The sequence below is a fragment of the Salmo salar genome, chromosome 02 (assembly GCF_965601325.2).
Source record: "Salmo salar chromosome 02, fSalSal1, whole genome shotgun sequence".
Lineage (NCBI taxonomy): Eukaryota > Metazoa > Chordata > Actinopteri > Salmoniformes > Salmonidae > Salmo > Salmo salar.
In genome coordinates, this window is record NC_138292.1 from 19882093 (window position 1) to 19903849 (window position 21757).

The 21757-nt window shown below is 46.5% G+C and overlaps 1 protein-coding gene across 1 annotated transcript in view; it reads right to left on the bottom strand.

Annotated features, from left to right (window-relative positions):
• Positions 1-21757, bottom strand: part of LOC106605813 (ceramide synthase 2) — a 128795-nt gene that overhangs the window by 20943 nt on the left and 86095 nt on the right. The gene's annotated exons all lie outside the window — the stretch shown is intronic.

A 21757-nucleotide genomic window follows, 5' to 3' on the forward strand; every position in this document is an offset into this window, starting at 1 on the left:
TAGAGACCTCCAGTACTGTACAACACCCTGCTGACTACAGATAGATACCTCCAGTACTGTACAACACAACAACCTGCTGACTACAGATAGAGACCTCCAGTACTGTACAACACAACAACCTGCTGACTACAGATAGAGACCTCCAGTACTGTACAACACAACACCCTGCTGACTACAGATAGAGACCTCCAGTACTGTACAACACAACACCCTGCTGACTACAGATAGAGACCTCCAGTACTGTACAACACAACAACCTGCTGACTACAGATAGAGACCACCAGTACTGTACAACACCCTGCTGACTACAGATAGAGACCTCCAGTACTGTACAACACAACACCCTGCTGACTACAGATAGAGACCTCCAGTACTGTACAACAACCTGCTGACTACAGATAGAGACCTCCAGTACTGCATAACACAACAACCTGCTGACTACAGATAGAGACCTCCAGTACTGTACAACACAACACCCTGCTGACTACAGATAGAGACCTCCAGTACTGTACAACACAACAACCTGCTGACTACAGATAGAGACCTCCAGTACTGTACAACAACCTGCTGACTATAGATAGAGACCTCCAGTACTGTACAACACAACAACCTGCTGACTACAGATAGAGACCTCCAGTACTGTACAACAACCTGCTGACTACAGATAGAGACCTCCAGTACTGTACAACACAACACCCTGCTGACTACAGATAGAGACCTCCAGTACTGTACAACACAACACCCTGCTGACTAAAGATAGAGACCTCCAGTACTGTACAACACAACAACCTGCTGACTACAGATAGAGACCTCCAGTACTGTACAACACAACAACCTGCTGACTACAGATAGAGACCTCCAGTACTGTACAACAACCTGCTGACTACAGATAGAGACCTCCAGTACTGTACAACACAACACCCTGCTGACTACAGATAGAGACCTCCAGTACTGTACAACACAACAACCTGCTGACTACAGATAGAGATGTCCAGTACTGTACAACACAACAACCTGCTGACTACAGATAGAGACCTCCAGTACTGTACAACACCCTGCTGACTACAGATAGAGACCTCCAGTACAGTACAACACAACAACCTGCTGACTACAGATAGAGACCTCCAGTACTGTTCAACACAACAACCTGCTGACTACAGATAGAGACCTCCAGTACTGTACAACACAACACCCTGCTGACTACAGATAGAGACCTCCAGTACTGTACAACACAACAACCTGCTGACTACAGATAGAGACCTCCAGTACTGTACAACACAACAACCTGCTGACTACAGATAGAGACCTCCAGTACTGTACAACACAACACCCTGCTGACTACAGATAGAGACCTCCAGTACTGTACAACACAACACCCTGCTGACTACAGATAGAGACCTCCAGTACTGTACAACACAACAACCTGCTGACTACAGATAGAGACCACCAGTACTGTACAACACCCTGCTGACTACAGATAGAGACCTCCAGTACTGTACAACACAACACCCTGCTGACTACAGATAGAGACCTCCAGTACTGTACAACAACCTGCTGACTACAGATAGAGACCTCCAGTACTGCATAACACAACAACCTGCTGACTACAGATAGAGACCTCCAGTACTGTACAACACAACACCCTGCTGACTACAGATAGAGACCTCCAGTACTGTACAACACAACAACCTGCTGACTACAGATAGAGACCTCCAGTACTGTACAACAACCTGCTGACTATAGATAGAGACCTCCAGTACTGTACAACACAACAACCTGCTGACTACAGATAGAGACCTCCAGTACTGTACAACAACCTGCTGACTACAGATAGAGACCTCCAGTACTGTACAACACAACACCCTGCTGACTACAGATAGAGACCTCCAGTACTGTACAACACAACAACCTGCTGACTACAGATAGAGACCTCCAGTACTGTACAACACAACAACCTGCTGACTACAGATAGAGACCTCCAGTACTGTACAACACAACAACCTGCGGACTACAGATAGAGACCTCCTGTACTGTAGAACACAACAACCTGCTGACTACAGATAGAGACCTCCAGTACTGTACAACACAACACCCTGCTGACTACAGATAGAGACCTCCAGTACTGTACAACACAACAACCTGCTGACTACAGATAGAGACCTCCAGTACTGTACAACACAACAACCTGCTGACTACAGATAGAGACCTCCAGTACTGTACAACACCCTGCTGACTACAGATAGATACCTCCAGTACTGTACAACACAACAACCTGCTGACTACAGATAGAGACCTCCAGTACTGTACAACACAACAACCTGCTGACTACAGATAGAGACCTCCAGTACTGTACAACACAACACCCTGCTGACTACAGATAGAGACCTCCAGTACTGTACAACACAACACCCTGCTGACTACAGATAGAGACCTCCAGTACTGTACAACACAACAACCTGCTGACTACAGATAGAGACCACCAGTACTGTACAACACCCTGCTGACTACAGATAGAGACCTCCAGTACTGTACAACACAACACCCTGCTGACTACAGATAGAGACCTCCAGTACTGTACAACAACCTGCTGACTACAGATAGAGACCTCCAGTACTGCATAACACAACAACCTGCTGACTACAGATAGAGACCTCCAGTACTGTACAACACAACACCCTGCTGACTACAGATAGAGACCTCCAGTACTGTACAACACAACAACCTGCTGACTACAGATAGAGACCTCCAGTACTGTACAACAACCTGCTGACTATAGATAGAGACCTCCAGTACTGTACAACACAACAACCTGCTGACTACAGATAGAGACCTCCAGTACTGTACAACAACCTGCTGACTACAGATAGAGACCTCCAGTACTGTACAACACAACACCCTGCTGACTACAGATAGAGACCTCCAGTACTGTACAACAACCTGCTGACTACAGATAGAGACCTCCAGTACTGTACAACACAACACCCTGCTGACTACAGATAGAGACCTCCAGTACTGTACAACACAACAACCTGCTGACTACAGATAGAGATGTCCAGTACTGTACAACACAACAACCTGCTGACTACAGATAGAGACCTCCAGTACTGTACAACACCCTGCTGACTACAGATAGAGACCTCCAGTACAGTACAACACAACAACCTGCTGACTACAGATAGAGACCTCCAGTACTGTTCAACACAACAACCTGCTGACTACAGATAGAGACCTCCAGTACTGTACAACACAACACCCTGCTGACTACAGATAGAGACCTCCAGTACTGTACAACACAACAACCTGCTGACTACAGATAGAGACCTCCAGTACTGTACAACACAACAACCTGCTGACTACAGATAGAGACCTCCAGTACTGTACAACACAACACCCTGCTGACTACAGATAGAGACCTCCAGTACTGTACAACACAACACCCTGCTGACTACAGATAGAGACCTCCAGTACTGTACAACACAACAACCTGCTGACTACAGATAGAGACCACCAGTACTGTACAACACCCTGCTGACTACAGATAGAGACCTCCAGTACTGTACAACACAACACCCTGCTGACTACAGATAGAGACCTCCAGTACTGTACAACAACCTGCTGACTACAGATAGAGACCTCCAGTACTGCATAACACAACAACCTGCTGACTACAGATAGAGACCTCCAGTACTGTACAACACAACACCCTGCTGACTACAGATAGAGACCTCCAGTACTGTACAACACAACAACCTGCTGACTACAGATAGAGACCTCCAGTACTGTACAACAACCTGCTGACTATAGATAGAGACCTCCAGTACTGTACAACACAACAACCTGCTGACTACAGATAGAGACCTCCAGTACTGTACAACAACCTGCTGACTACAGATAGAGACCTCCAGTACTGTACAACACAACACCCTGCTGACTACAGATAGAGACCTCCAGTACTGTACAACACAACACCCTGCTGACTAAAGATAGAGACCTCCAGTACTGTACAACACAACAACCTGCTGACTACAGATAGAGACCTCCAGTACTGTACAACACAACAACCTGCTGACTACAGATAGAGACCTCCAGTACTGTACAACAACCTGCTGACTACAGATAGAGACCTCCAGTACTGTACAACACAACACCCTGCTGACTACAGATAGAGACCTCCAGTACTGTACAACACAACAACCTGCTGACTACAGATAGAGATGTCCAGTACTGTACAACACAACAACCTGCTGACTACAGATAGAGACCTCCAGTACTGTACAACACCCTGCTGACTACAGGTAGAGACCTCCAGTACAGTACAACACAACAACCTGCTGACTACAGATAGAGACCTCCAGTACTGTTCAACACAACAACCTGCTGACTACAGATAGAGACCTCCAGTACTGTACAACACAACACCCTGCTGACTACAGATAGAGACCTCCAGTACTGTACAACACAACAACCTGCTGACTACAGATAGAGACCTCCAGTACTGTACAACACAACAACCAGCTGACTACAGATAGAGACCTCCAGTACTGTACAACACAACAACCTGCTGACTACAGATAGAGACCTCCAGTACTGTACAACACAACAACCTGCTGACTACAGATAGAGACCTCCAGTACTGTACAACACAACACCCTGCTGACTACAGATAGAGACGTCCAGTACTGTACAACACAACAACCTGCTGACTACAGATAGAGACCTCCAGTACTGTACAACACAACAACCTGCTGACTACAGATAGAGACCTCCAGTACTGTACAACACAACAACCTGCGGACTACAGATAGAGACCTCCTGTACTGTAGAACACAACAACCTGCTGACTACAGATAGAGACCTCCAGTACTGTACAACACAACACCCTGCTGACTACAGATAGAGACCTCCAGTACTGTACAACACAACAACCTGCTGACTACAGATAGAGACCTCCAGTACTGTACAACACAACAACCTGCTGACTACAGATAGAGACCTCCAGTACTGTACAACAACCTGCTGACTACAGATAGAGACCTCCAGTACTGTACAACACAACACCCTGCTGACTACAGATAGAGACCTCCAGTACTGTACAACACAACACCCTGCTGACTACAGTTAGAGACCTCCAGTACTGTACAACACAACAACCTGCTGACTACAGATAGAGACCTCCAGTACTGTACAACACAACAACCTGCTGACTACAGATAGAGACCTCCAGTACTGTACAACACCCTGCTGACTACAGATAGATACCTCCAGTACTGTACAACACAACAACCTGCTGACTACAGATAGAGACCTCCAGTACTGTACAACACAACAACCTGCTGACTACAGATAGAGACCTCCAGTACTGTACAACACAACACCCTGCTGACTACAGATAGAGACCTCCAGTACTGTACAACACAACACCCTGGTGACTACAGATAGAGACCTCCAGTACTGTACAACACAACAACCTGCTGACTACAGATAGAGACCACCAGTACTGTACAACACCCTGCTGACTACAGATAGAGACCTCCAGTACTGTACAACACAACACCCTGCTGACTACAGATAGAGACCTCCAGTACTGTACAACAACCTGCTGACTACAGATAGAGACCTCCAGTACTGCATAACACAACACCCTGCTGACTACAGATAGAGACCTCCAGTACTGTACAACACAACACCCTGCTGACTACAGATAGAGACCTCCAGTACTGTACAACACAACAACCTGCTGACTACAGATAGAGACCTCCAGTACTGTACAACACAACAACCTGCTGACTACAGATAGAGACCTCCAGTACTGTACAACACAACAACCAGCTGACTACAGATAGAGACCTCCAGTACTGTACAACACAACAACCTGCTGACTACAGATAGAGACCTCCAGTACTGTACAACACAACAACCTGCTGACTACAGATAGAGACCTCCAGTACTGTACAACACAACACCCTGCTGACTACAGATAGAGACGTCCAGTACTGTACAACACAACAACCTGCTGACTACAGATAGAGACCTCCAGTACTGTACAACACAACAACCTGCGGACTACAGATAGAGACCTCCTGTACTGTAGAACACAACAACCTGCTGACTACAGATAGAGACCTCCAGTACTGTACAACACAACACCCTGCTGACTACAGATAGAGACCTCCAGTACTGTACAACACAACAACCTGCTGACTACAGATAGAGACCTCCAGTACTGTACAACACAACAACCTGCTGACTACAGATAGAGACCTCCAGTACTGTACAACAACCTGCTGACTACAGATAGAGACCTCCAGTACTGTACAACACAACACCCTGCTGACTACAGATAGAGACCTCCAGTACTGTACAACACAACACCCTGCTGACTACAGTTAGAGACCTCCAGTACTGTACAACACAACAACCTGCTGACTACAGATAGAGACCTCCAGTACTGTACAACACAACAACCTGCTGACTACAGATAGAGACCTCCAGTACTGTACAACACCCTGCTGACTACAGATAGATACCTCCAGTACTGTACAACACAACAACCTGCTGACTACAGATAGAGACCTCCAGTACTGTACAACACAACAACCTGCTGACTACAGATAGAGACCTCCAGTACTGTACAACACAACACCCTGCTGACTACAGATAGAGACCTCCAGTACTGTACAACACAACACCCTGGTGACTACAGATAGAGACCTCCAGTACTGTACAACACAACAACCTGCTGACTACAGATAGAGACCACCAGTACTGTACAACACCCTGCTGACTACAGATAGAGACCTCCAGTACTGTACAACACAACACCCTGCTGACTACAGATAGAGACCTCCAGTACTGTACAACAACCTGCTGACTACAGATAGAGACCTCCAGTACTGCATAACACAACACCCTGCTGACTACAGATAGAGACCTCCAGTACTGTACAACACAACACCCTGCTGACTACAGATAGAGACCTCCAGTACTGTACAACACAACAACCTGCTGACTACAGATAGAGACCTCCAGTACTGTACAACACAACAACCTGCTGACTACAGATAGAGACCTCCAGTACTGTACAACACCCTGCTGACTACAGATAGAGACCTCCAGTACTGTACAACACAACAACCTGCTGACTACAGATAGAGACCTCCAGTACTGTACAACACCCTGCTGACTACAGATAGAGACCTCCAGTACTGTACAACACAACAACCTGCTGACTACAGATAGAGACCTCCAGTACTGTACAACACAACAACCTGCGGACTACAGATAGAGACCTCCAGTACTGTACAACAACCTGCTGACTACAGATAGAGACCTCCAGTACTGTACAACACAACACCCTGCTGACTAAAGATAGAGACCTCCAGTACTGTACAACACAACAACCTGCTGACTACAGATAGAGACCTCCAGTACTGTACAACAACCTGCTGACTACAGATAGAGACCTCCAGTACTGTACAACACAACACCCTGCTGACTACAGATAGAGACCTCCAGTACTGTACAACACAACACCCTGCTGACTAAAGATAGAGACCTCCAGTACTGTACAACACAACAACCTGCTGACTACAGATAGAGACCTCCAGTACTGTACAACACAACAACCTGCTGACTACAGATAGAGACCTCCAGTACTGTACAACAACCTGCTGACTACAGATAGAGACCTCCAGTACTGTACAACACAACACCCTGCTGACTACAGATAGAGACCTCCAGTACTGTACAACACAACAACCTGCTGACTACAGATAGAGATGTCCAGTACTGTACAACACAACAACCTGCTGACTACAGATAGAGACCTCCAGTACTGTACAACACCCTGCAGACTACAGATAGAGACCTCCAGTACAGTACAACACAACAACCTGCTGACTACAGATAGAGACCTCCAGTACTGTTCAACACAACAACCTGCTGACTACAGATAGAGACCTCCAGTACTGTACAACACAACACCCTGCTGACTACAGATAGAGACCTCCAGTACTGTACAACACAACAACCTGCTGACTACAGATAGAGACCTCCAGTACTGTACAACACAACAACCTGCTGACTACAGATAGAGACCTCCAGTACTGTACAACACAACACCCTGCTGACTACAGATAGAGACCTCCAGTACTGTACAACACAACACCCTGCTGACTACAGATAGAGACCTCCAGTACTGTACAACACAACAACCTGCTGACTACAGATAGAGACCACCAGTACTGTACAACACCCTGCTGACTACAGATAGAGACCTCCAGTACTGTACAACACAACACCCTGCTGACTACAGATAGAGACCTCCAGTACTGTACAACAACCTGCTGACTACAGATAGAGACCTCCAGTACTGCATAACACAACAACCTGCTGACTACAGATAGAGACCTCCAGTACTGTACAACACAACACCCTGCTGACTACAGATAGAGACCTCCAGTACTGTACAACACAACAACCTGCTGACTACAGATAGACACCTCCAGTACTGTACAACAACCTGCTGACTATAGATAGAGACCTCCAGTACTGTACAACACAACAACCTGCTGACTACAGATAGAGACCTCCAGTACTGTACAACAACCTGCTGACTACAGATAGAGACCTCCAGTACTGTACAACACAACACCCTGCTGACTACAGATAGAGACCTCCAGTACTGTACAACACAACACCCTGCTGACTAAAGATAGAGACCTCCAGTACTGTACAACACAACAACCTGCTGACTACAGATAGAGACCTCCAGTACTGTACAACACAACAACCTGCTGACTACAGATAGAGACCTCCAGTACTGTACAACAACCTGCTGACTACAGATAGAGACCTCCAGTACTGTACAACACAACACCCTGCTGACTACAGATAGAGACCTCCAGTACTGTACAACACAACAACCTGCTGACTACAGATAGAGATGTCCAGTACTGTACAACACAACAACCTGCTGACTACAGATAGAGACCTCCAGTACTGTACAACACCCTGCTGACTACAGATAGAGACCTCCAGTACAGTACAACACAACAACCTGCTGACTACAGATAGAGACCTCCAGTACTGTACAACACAACAACCTGCTGACTACAGATAGAGACCTCCAGTACTGTACAACACAACAACCTGCGGACTACAGATAGAGACCTCCTGTACTGTAGAACACAACAACCTGCTGACTACAGATAGAGACCTCCAGTACTGTACAACACAACACCCTGCTGACTACAGATAGAGACCTCCAGTACTGTACAACACAACAACCTGCTGACTACAGATAGAGACCTCCAGTACTGTACAACACAACAACCTGCTGACTACAGATAGAGACCTCCAGTACTGTACAACACCCTGCTGACTACAGATAGATACCTCCAGTACTGTACAACACAACAACCTGCTGACTACAGATAGAGACCTCCAGTACTGTACAACACAACAACCTGCTGACTACAGATAGAGACCTCCAGTACTGTACAACACAACACCCTGCTGACTACAGATAGAGACCTCCAGTACTGTACAACACAACACCCTGCTGACTACAGATAGAGACCTCCAGTACTGTACAACACAACAACCTGCTGACTACAGATAGAGACCACCAGTACTGTACAACACCCTGCTGACTACAGATAGAGACCTCCAGTACTGTACAACACAACACCCTGCTGACTACAGATAGAGACCTCCAGTACTGTAGAACAACCTGCTGACTACAGATAGAGACCTCCAGTACTGCATAACACAACAACCTGCTGACTACAGATAGAGACCTCCAGTACTGTACAACACAACACCCTGCTGACTACAGATAGAGACCTCCAGTACTGTACAACACAACAACCTGCTGACTACAGATAGAGACCTCCAGTACTGTACAACAACCTGCTGACTATAGATAGAGACCTCCAGTACTGTACAACACAACAACCTGCTGACTACAGATAGAGACCTCCAGTACTGTACAACAACCTGCTGACTACAGATAGAGACCTCCAGTACTGTACAACACAACACCCTGCTGACTACAGATAGAGACCTCCAGTACTGTACAACACAACACCCTGCTGACTAAAGATAGAGACCTCCAGTACTGTACAACACAACAACCTGCTGACTACAGATAGAGACCTCCAGTACTGTACAACACAACAACCTGCTGACTACAGATAGAGACCTCCAGTACTGTACAACAACCTGCTGACTACAGATAGAGACCTCCAGTACTGTACAACACAACACCCTGCTGACTACAGATAGAGACCTCCAGTACTGTACAACACAACAACCTGCTGACTACAGATAGAGATGTCCAGTACTGTACAACACAACAACCTGCTGACTACAGATAGAGACCTCCAGTACTGTACAACACCCTGCTGACTACAGATAGAGACCTCCAGTACAGTACAACACAACAACCTGCTGACTACAGATAGAGACCTCCAGTACTGTTCAACACAACAACCTGCTGACTACAGATAGAGACCTCCAGTACTGTACAACACAACACCCTGCTGACTACAGATAGAGACCTCCAGTACTGTACAACACAACAACCTGCTGACTACAGATAGAGACCTCCAGTACTGTACAACACAACAACCTGCTGACTACAGATAGAGACCTCCAGTACTGTACAACACAACACCCTGCTGACTACAGATAGAGACCTCCAGTACTGTACAACACAACACCCTGCTGACTACAGATAGAGACCTCCAGTACTGTACAACACAACAACCTGCTGACTACAGATAGAGACCACCAGTACTGTACAACACCCTGCTGACTACAGATAGAGACCTCCAGTACTGTACAACACAACACCCTGCTGACTACAGATAGAGACCTCCAGTACTGTACAACAACCTGCTGACTACAGATAGAGACCTCCAGTACTGCATAACACAACAACCTGCTGACTACAGATAGAGACCTCCAGTACTGTACAACACAACACCCTGCTGACTACAGATAGAGACCTCCAGTACTGTACAACACAACAACCTGCTGACTACAGATAGAGACCTCCAGTACTGTACAACAACCTGCTGACTATAGATAGAGACCTCCAGTACTGTACAACACAACAACCTGCTGACTACAGATAGAGACCTCCAGTACTGTACAACAACCTGCTGACTACAGATAGAGACCTCCAGTACTGTACAACACAACACCCTGCTGACTAAAGATAGAGACCTCCAGTACTGTACAACACAACAACCTGCTGACTACAGATAGAGACCTCCAGTACTGTACAACACAACAACCTGCTGACTACAGATAGAGACCTCCAGTACTGTACAACACAACAACCTGCGGACTACAGATAGAGACCTCCTGTACTGTAGAACACAACAACCTGCTGACTACAGATAGAGACCTCCAGTACTGTACAACACAACACCCTGCTGACTACAGATAGAGACCTCCAGTACTGTACAACACAACAACCTGCTGACTACAGATAGAGACCTCCAGTACTGTACAACACAACAACCTGCTGACTACAGATAGAGACCTCCAGTACTGTACAACACCCTGCTGACTACAGATAGATACCTCCAGTACTGTACAACACAACAACCTGCTGACTACAGATAGAGACCTCCAGTACTGTACAACACAACAACCTGCTGACTACAGATAGAGACCTCCAGTACTGTACAACACAACACCCTGCTGACTACAGATAGAGACCTCCAGTACTGTACAACACAACACCCTGCTGACTACAGATAGAGACCTCCAGTACTGTACAACACAACAACCTGCTGACTACAGATAGAGACCACCAGTACTGTACAACACCCTGCTGACTACAGATAGAGACCTCCAGTACTGTACAACACAACACCCTGCTGACTACAGATAGAGACCTCCAGTACTGTACAACAACCTGCTGACTACAGATAGAGACCTCCAGTACTGCATAACACAACAACCTGCTGACTACAGATAGAGACCTCCAGTACTGTACAACACAACACCCTGCTGACTACAGATAGAGACCTCCAGTACTGTACAACACAACAACCTGCTGACTACAGATAGAGACCTCCAGTACTGTACAACAACCTGCTGACTATAGATAGAGACCTCCAGTACTGTACAACACAACAACCTGCTGACTACAGATAGAGACCTCCAGTACTGTACAACAACCTGCTGACTACAGATAGAGACCTCCAGTACTGTACAACACAACACCCTGCTGACTACAGATAGAGACCTCCAGTACTGTACAACAACCTGCTGACTACAGATAGAGACCTCCAGTACTGTACAACACAACACCCTGCTGACTACAGATAGAGACCTCCAGTACTGTACAACACAACAACCTGCTGACTACAGATAGAGATGTCCAGTACTGTACAACACAACAACCTGCTGACTACAGATAGAGACCTCCAGTACTGTACAACACCCTGCTGACTACAGATAGAGACCTCCAGTACAGTACAACACAACAACCTGCTGACTACAGATAGAGACCTCCAGTACTGTTCAACACAACAACCTGCTGACTACAGATAGAGACCTCCAGTACTGTACAACACAACACCCTGCTGACTACAGATAGAGACCTCCAGTACTGTACAACACAACAACCTGCTGACTACAGATAGAGACCTCCAGTACTGTACAACACAACAACCTGCTGACTACAGATAGAGACCTCCAGTACTGTACAACACAACACCCTGCTGACTACAGATAGAGACCTCCAGTACTGTACAACACAACACCCTGCTGACTACAGATAGAGACCTCCAGTACTGTACAACACAACAACCTGCTGACTACAGATAGAGACCACCAGTACTGTACAACACCCTGCTGACTACAGATAGAGACCTCCAGTACTGTACAACACAACACCCTGCTGACTACAGATAGAGACCTCCAGTACTGTACAACAACCTGCTGACTACAGATAGAGACCTCCAGTACTGCATAACACAACAACCTGCTGACTACAGATAGAGACCTCCAGTACTGTACAACACAACACCCTGCTGACTACAGATAGAGACCTCCAGTACTGTACAACACAACAACCTGCTGACTACAGATAGAGACCTCCAGTACTGTACAACAACCTGCTGACTATAGATAGAGACCTCCAGTACTGTACAACACAACAACCTGCTGACTACAGATAGAGACCTCCAGTACTGTACAACAACCTGCTGACTACAGATAGAGACCTCCAGTACTGTACAACACAACACCCTGCTGACTACAGATAGAGACCTCCAGTACTGTACAACACAACACCCTGCTGACTAAAGATAGAGACCTCCAGTACTGTACAACACAACAACCTGCTGACTACAGATAGAGACCTCCAGTACTGTACAACACAACAACCTGCTGACTACAGATAGAGACCTCCAGTACTGTACAACAACCTGCTGACTACAGATAGAGACCTCCAGTACTGTACAACACAACACCCTGCTGACTACAGATAGAGACCTCCAGTACTGTACAACACAACAACCTGCTGACTACAGATAGAGATGTCCAGTACTGTACAACACAACAACCTGCTGACTACAGATAGAGACCTCCAGTACTGTACAACACCCTGCTGACTACAGGTAGAGACCTCCAGTACAGTACAACACAACAACCTGCTGACTACAGATAGAGACCTCCAGTACTGTTCAACACAACAACCTGCTGACTACAGATAGAGACCTCCAGTACTGTACAACACAACACCCTGCTGACTACAGATAGAGACCTCCAGTACTGTACAACACAACAACCTGCTGACTACAGATAGAGACCTCCAGTACTGTACAACACAACAACCAGCTGACTACAGATAGAGACCTCCAGTACTGTACAACACAACAACCTGCTGACTACAGATAGAGACCTCCAGTACTGTACAACACAACAACCTGCTGACTACAGATAGAGACCTCCAGTACTGTACAACACAACACCCTGCTGACTACAGATAGAGACGTCCAGTACTGTACAACACAACAACCTGCTGACTACAGATAGAGACCTCCAGTACTGTACAACACAACAACCTGCTGACTACAGATAGAGACCTCCAGTACTGTACAACACAACAACCTGCGGACTACAGATAGAGACCTCCTGTACTGTAGAACACAACAACCTGCTGACTACAGATAGAGACCTCCAGTACTGTACAACACAACACCCTGCTGACTACAGATAGAGACCTCCAGTACTGTACAACACAACAACCTGCTGACTACAGATAGAGACCTCCAGTACTGTACAACACAACAACCTGCTGACTACAGATAGAGACCTCCAGTACTGTACAACAACCTGCTGACTACAGATAGAGACCTCCAGTACTGTACAACACAACACCCTGCTGACTACAGATAGAGACCTCCAGTACTGTACAACACAACACCCTGCTGACTACAGTTAGAGACCTCCAGTACTGTACAACACAACAACCTGCTGACTACAGATAGAGACCTCCAGTACTGTACAACACAACAACCTGCTGACTACAGATAGAGACCTCCAGTACTGTACAACACCCTGCTGACTACAGATAGATACCTCCAGTACTGTACAACACAACAACCTGCTGACTACAGATAGAGACCTCCAGTACTGTACAACACAACAACCTGCTGACTACAGATAGAGACCTCCAGTACTGTACAACACAACACCCTGCTGACTACAGATAGAGACCTCCAGTACTGTACAACACAACACCCTGGTGACTACAGATAGAGACCTCCAGTACTGTACAACACAACAACCTGCTGACTACAGATAGAGACCACCAGTACTGTACAACACCCTGCTGACTACAGATAGAGACCTCCAGTACTGTACAACACAACACCCTGCTGACTACAGATAGAGACCTCCAGTACTGTACAACAACCTGCTGACTACAGATAGAGACCTCCAGTACTGCATAACACAACACCCTGCTGACTACAGATAGAGACCTCCAGTACTGTACAACACAACACCCTGCTGACTACAGATAGAGACCTCCAGTACTGTACAACACAACAACCTGCTGACTACAGATAGAGACCTCCAGTACTGTACAACACAACAACCTGCTGACTACAGATAGAGACCTCCAGTACTGTACAACACAACAACCAGCTGACTACAGATAGAGACCTCCAGTACTGTACAACACAACAACCTGCTGACTACAGATAGAGACCTCCAGTACTGTACAACACAACAACCTGCTGACTACAGATAGAGACCTCCAGTACTGTACAACACAACACCCTGCTGACTACAGATAGAGACGTCCAGTACTGTACAACACAACAACCTGCTGACTACAGATAGAGACCTCCAGTACTGTACAACACAACAACCTGCGGACTACAGATAGAGACCTCCTGTACTGTAGAACACAACAACCTGCTGACTACAGATAGAGACCTCCAGTACTGTACAACACAACACCCTGCTGACTACAGATAGAGACCTCCAGTACTGTACAACACAACAACCTGCTGACTACAGATAGAGACCTCCAGTACTGTACAACACAACAACCTGCTGACTACAGATAGAGACCTCCAGTACTGTACAACAACCTGCTGACTACAGATAGAGACCTCCAGTACTGTACAACACAACACCCTGCTGACTACAGATAGAGACCTCCAGTACTGTACAACACAACACCCTGCTGACTACAGTTAGAGACCTCCAGTACTGTACAACACAACAACCTGCTGACTACAGATAGAGACCTCCAGTACTGTACAACACAACAACCTGCTGACTACAGATAGAGACCTCCAGTACTGTACAACACCCTGCTGACTACAGATAGATACCTCCAGTACTGTACAACACAACAACCTGCTGACTACAGATAGAGACCTCCAGTACTGTACAACACAACAACCTGCTGACTACAGATAGAGACCTCCAGTACTGTACAACACAACACCCTGCTGACTACAGATAGAGACCTCCAGTACTGTACAACACAACACCCTGCTGACTACAGATAGAGACCTCCAGTACTGTACAACACAACAACCTGCTGACTACAGATAGAGACCACCAGTACTGTACAACACCCTGCTGACTACAGATAGAGACCTCCAGTACTGTACAACACAACACCCTGCTGACTACAGATAGAGACCTCCAGTACTGTACAACAACCTGCTGACTACAGATAGAGACCTCCAGTACTGCATAACACAACACCCTGCTGACTACAGATAGAGACCTCCAGTACTGTACAACACAACACCCTGCTGACTACAGATAGAGACCTCCAGTACTGTACAACACAACAACCTGCTGACTACAGATAGAGACCTCCAGTACTGTACAACACAACAACCTGCTGACTACAGATAGAGACCTCCAGTACTGTACAACACCCTGCTGACTACAGATAGAGACCTCCAGTACTGTACAACACAACAACCTGCTGACTACAGATAGAGACCTCCAGTACTGTACAACACCCTGCTGACTACAGATAGAGACCTCCAGTACTGTACAACACAACAACCTGCTGACTACAGATAGAGACCTCCAGTACTGTACAACACAACAACCTGCGGACTACAGATAGAGACCTCCAGTACTGTAGAACACAACAACCTGCTGACTACAGATAGAGACCTCCAGTACTGTACAACACAACACCCTGCTGACTACAGATAGAGACCTCCAGTACTGTACAACACAACAACCTGCTGACTACAGATAGAGACCTCCAGTACTGTACAACACAACAACCTGCTGACTACAGATAGAGACCTCCAGTACTGTACAACAACCTGCTGACTACAGATAGAGACCTCCAGTACTGTACAACACAACACCCTGCTGACTACAGATAGAGACCTCCAGTACTGTACAACACAACACCCTGCTGACTACAGATAGAGACCTCCAGTACTGTACAACACAACAACCTGCTGACTACAGATAGAGACCTCCAGTACTGTACAACACAACAACCTGCTGACTACAGATAGAGACCTCCAGTACTGTACAACACCCTGCTGACTACAGATAGAGACCTCCAGTACTGTACAACACAACAACCTGCTGACTACAGATAGAGACCTCCAGTACTGTACAACACAACAACCTGCTGACTACAGATAGAGACCTCCAGTACTGTACAACACAACACCCTGCTGACTACAGATAGAGACCTCCAGTACTGTACAACACAACACCCTGCTGACTACAGATAGAGACCTCCAGTACTGTACAACACAACAACCTGCTGACTACAGATAGAGACCTCCAGTACTGTACAACACCCTGCTGACTACAGATAGAGACCTCCAGCACTGTACAACACAACACCCTGCTGACTACAGATAGAGACCTCCAGTACTGTACAACAACCTGCTGACTACAGATAGAGACCTCCAGTACTGCATAACACAACACCCTGCTGACTACAGATAGAGACCTCCAGTACTGTACAACACAACAACCTGCTGACTACAGATAGAGACCTCCAGTACTGTACAACACAACAACCTGCTGACTACAGATAGAGACCTCCAGTACTGTACAACACCCTGCTGACTACAGATAGAGACCTCCAGTACTGTACAACACAACAACCTGCTGACTACAGATAGAGACCTCCAGTACTGTACAACACCCTGCTGACTACAGATAGAGACCTCCAGTACTGTACAACACAACAACCTGCTGACTACAGATAGAGACCTCCAGTACTGTACAACACAACAACCTGCTGACTACAGATAGAGACCTCCAGTACTGTACAACACAACACCCTGCTGACTACAGATAGAGACCTCCAGTACTGTACAACACCCTGCTGACTACAGATAGAGACCTCTAGTACTGTACAACACAACAACCTGCTGACTACAGATAGAGACCTCCAGTACTGTACAACACAACAACCTGCTGACTACAGATAGAGACCTCCAGTACTGTACAACACCCTGCTGACTACAGATAGAGACCTCCAGTACTGTACAACACAACAACCTGCTGACTACAGATAGAGACCTCCAGTACTGTACAACACAACAACCTGCTGACTACAGATAGAGACCTCCAGTACTGTACAACACAACAACCTGCTGACTACAGATAGAGACCTCCAGTACTGTACAACAACCTGCTGACTACAGATAGAGACCTCCAGTACTGTACAACACCCTGCTGACTACAGATAGAGACCTCCAGTACAGTACAACACAACAACCTGCTGACTACAGATAGAGACCTCCAGTACTGTTCAACACAACAACCTGCTGACTACAGATAGAGACCTCCAGTACTGTACAACACAACACCCTGCTGACTACAGATAGAGACCTCCAGTACTGTACAACACAACAACCTGCTGACTACAGATAGAGACCTCCAGTACTGTACAACACAACAACCAGCTGACTACAGATAGAGACCTCCAGTACTGTACAACACAACAACCTGCTGACTACAGATAGAGACCTCCAGTACTGTACAACACAACAACCTGCTGACTACAGATAGAGACCTCCAGTACTGTACAACACAACACCCTGCTGACTACAGATAGAGACCTCCAGTACTGTACAACACAACAACCTGCTGACTACAGATAGAGACCTCCAGTACTGTACAACACAACAACCTGCTGACTACAGATAGAGACCTCCAGTACTGTACAACACAACAACCTGCTGACTACAGATAGAGACCTCCAGTACTGTACAACACCCTGCTGACTACAGATAGAGACCTCCAGTACTGTACAACACAACAACCTGCTGACTACAGATAGAGACCTCCAGTACTGTACAACACAACAACCTGCTGACTACAGATAGAGACCTCCAGTACTGTACAACAACCTGCTGACTACAGATAGAGACCTCCAGTACTGTACAACACAACACCCTGCTGACTACAGATAGAGACCTCCAGTACTGTACAACACAACACCCTGCTGACTACAGATAGAGACCTCCAGTACTGTACAACACAACAACCTGCTGACTACAGATAGAGACCTCCAGTACTGTACAACACAACAACCTGCTGACTACAGATAGAGACCTCCAGTACTGTACAACACCCTGCTGACTACAGATAGAGACCTCCAGTACTGTACAACACAACAACCTGCTGACTACAGATAGAGACCTCCAGTACTGTACAACACAACAACCTGCTGACTACAGATAGAGACCTCCAGTACTGTACAACACAACACCCTGCTGACTACAGATAGAGACCTCCAGTACTGTACAACACAACACCCTGCTGACTACAGATAGAGACCTCCAGTACTGTACAACACAACAACCTGCTGACTACAGATAGAGACCTCCAGTACTGTACAACACCCTGCTGACTACAGATAGAGACCTCCAGTACTGTACAACACAACACCCTGCTGACTACAGATAGAGACCTCCAGTACTGTACAACAACCTGCTGACTACAGATAGAGACCTCCAGTACTGTACAACACAACAACCTGCTGACTACAGATAGAGACCTCCAGTACTGTACAACACAACACCCTGCTGACTACAGATAGAGACCTCCAGTACTGTACAACACAACAACCTGCTGACTACAGATAGAGACCTCCAGTACTGTACAACACAACAACCTGCTGACTACAGATAGAGACCTCCAGTACTGTACAACACACCTGCTGACTACAGATAGAGACCTCCAGTACTGTACAACACAACAACCTGCTGACTACAGATAGAGACCTCCAGTACTGTACAACACACCTGCTGACTACAGATAGAGACCTCCAGTACTGTACAACACAACAACCTGCTGACTACAGATAGAGACCTCCAGTACTGTACAACACAACAACCTGCTGACTACAGATAGAGACCTCCAGTACTGTACAACACAACACCCTGCTGACTACAGATAGAGACCTCCAGTACTGTACAACACCCTGCTGACTACAGATAGAGACCTCCAGTACTGTACAACACAACAACCTGCTGACTACAGATAGAGACCTCCAGTACTGTACAACACAACAACCTGCTGACTACAGATAGAGACCTCCAGTACTGTACAACACCCTGCTGACTACAGATAGAGACCTCCAGTACTGTACAACACAACAACCTGCTGACTACAGATAGAGACCTCCAGTACTGTACAACACAACAACCTGCTGACTACAGATAGAGACCTCCAGTACTGTACAACACAACAACCTGCTGACTACAGATAGAGACCTCCAGTACTGTACAACAACCTGCTGACTACAGATAGAGACCTCCAGTACTGTACAACACCCTGCTGACTACAGATAGAGACCTCCAGTACTGTACAACACAACAACCTGCTGACTACAGATAGAGACCTCCAGTACTGTACAACACAACAACCTGCTGACTACAGATAGAGACCTCCAGTACTGTACAACACAACACCCTGCTGACTACAGATAGAGACCTCCAGTACTGTACAACACAACAACCTGCTGACTACAGATAGAGACCTCCAGTACTGTACAACACAACAACCTGCTGACTACAGATAGAGACCTCCAGTACTGTACAACACAACAACCTGCTGACTACAGATAGAGACCTCCAGTACTGTACAACACAACAACCTGCTGACTACAGATAGAGACCTCCAGTACTGTACAACACAACACCCTGCTGACTACAGATAGAGACCTCCAGTACTGTACAACACAACAACCTGCTGACTACAGATAGAGACCTCCAGTACTGTACAACACAACAACCTGCTGACTACAGATAGAGACCTCCAGTACTGTACAACACAACAACCTGCTGACTACAGATAGAGACCTCCAGTACTGTACAACACACCTGCTGACTACAGATAGAGACCTCCAGTACTGTACAACACAACAACCTGCTGACTACAGATAGAGACCTCCAGTACTGTACAACACAACACCCTGCTGACTACAGATAGAGACCTCCAGTACTGTACAACACAACAACCTGCTGACTACAGATAGAGACCTCCAGTACTGTACAACACAACAACCTGCTGACTACAGATAGAGACCTCCAGTACTGTACAACACAACAACCTGCTGACTACAGATAGAGACCTCCAGTACTGTACAACACCCTGCTGACTACAGATAGAGACCTCCAGTACTGTACAACACAACAACCTGCTGACTACAGATAGAGACCTCCAGTACTGTACAACACAACACCCTGCTGACTACAGATAGAGACCTCCAGTACTGTACAACACCCTGCTGACTACAGATAGAGACCTCCAGTACTGTACAACACAACAACCTGCTGACTACAGATAGAGACCTCCAGTACTGTACAACACAACAACCTGCTGACTACAGATAGAGACCTCCAGTACTGTACAACACCCTGCTGACTACAGATAGAGACCTCCAGTACTGTACAACACAACAACCTGCTGACTACAGATAGAGACCTCCAGTACTGTACAACACAACAACCTGCTGACTACAGATAGAGACCTCCAGTACTGTACAACACAACATCCTGCTGACTACAGATAGAGACCTCCAGTACTGTACAACAACCTGCTGACTACAGATAGAGACCTCCAGTACTGTACAACACCCTGCTGACTACAGATAGAGACCTCCAGTACTGTACAACACAACAACCTGCTGACTACAGATAGAGACCTCCAGTACTGTACAACACAACAACCTGCTGACTACAGATAGAGACCTCCAGTA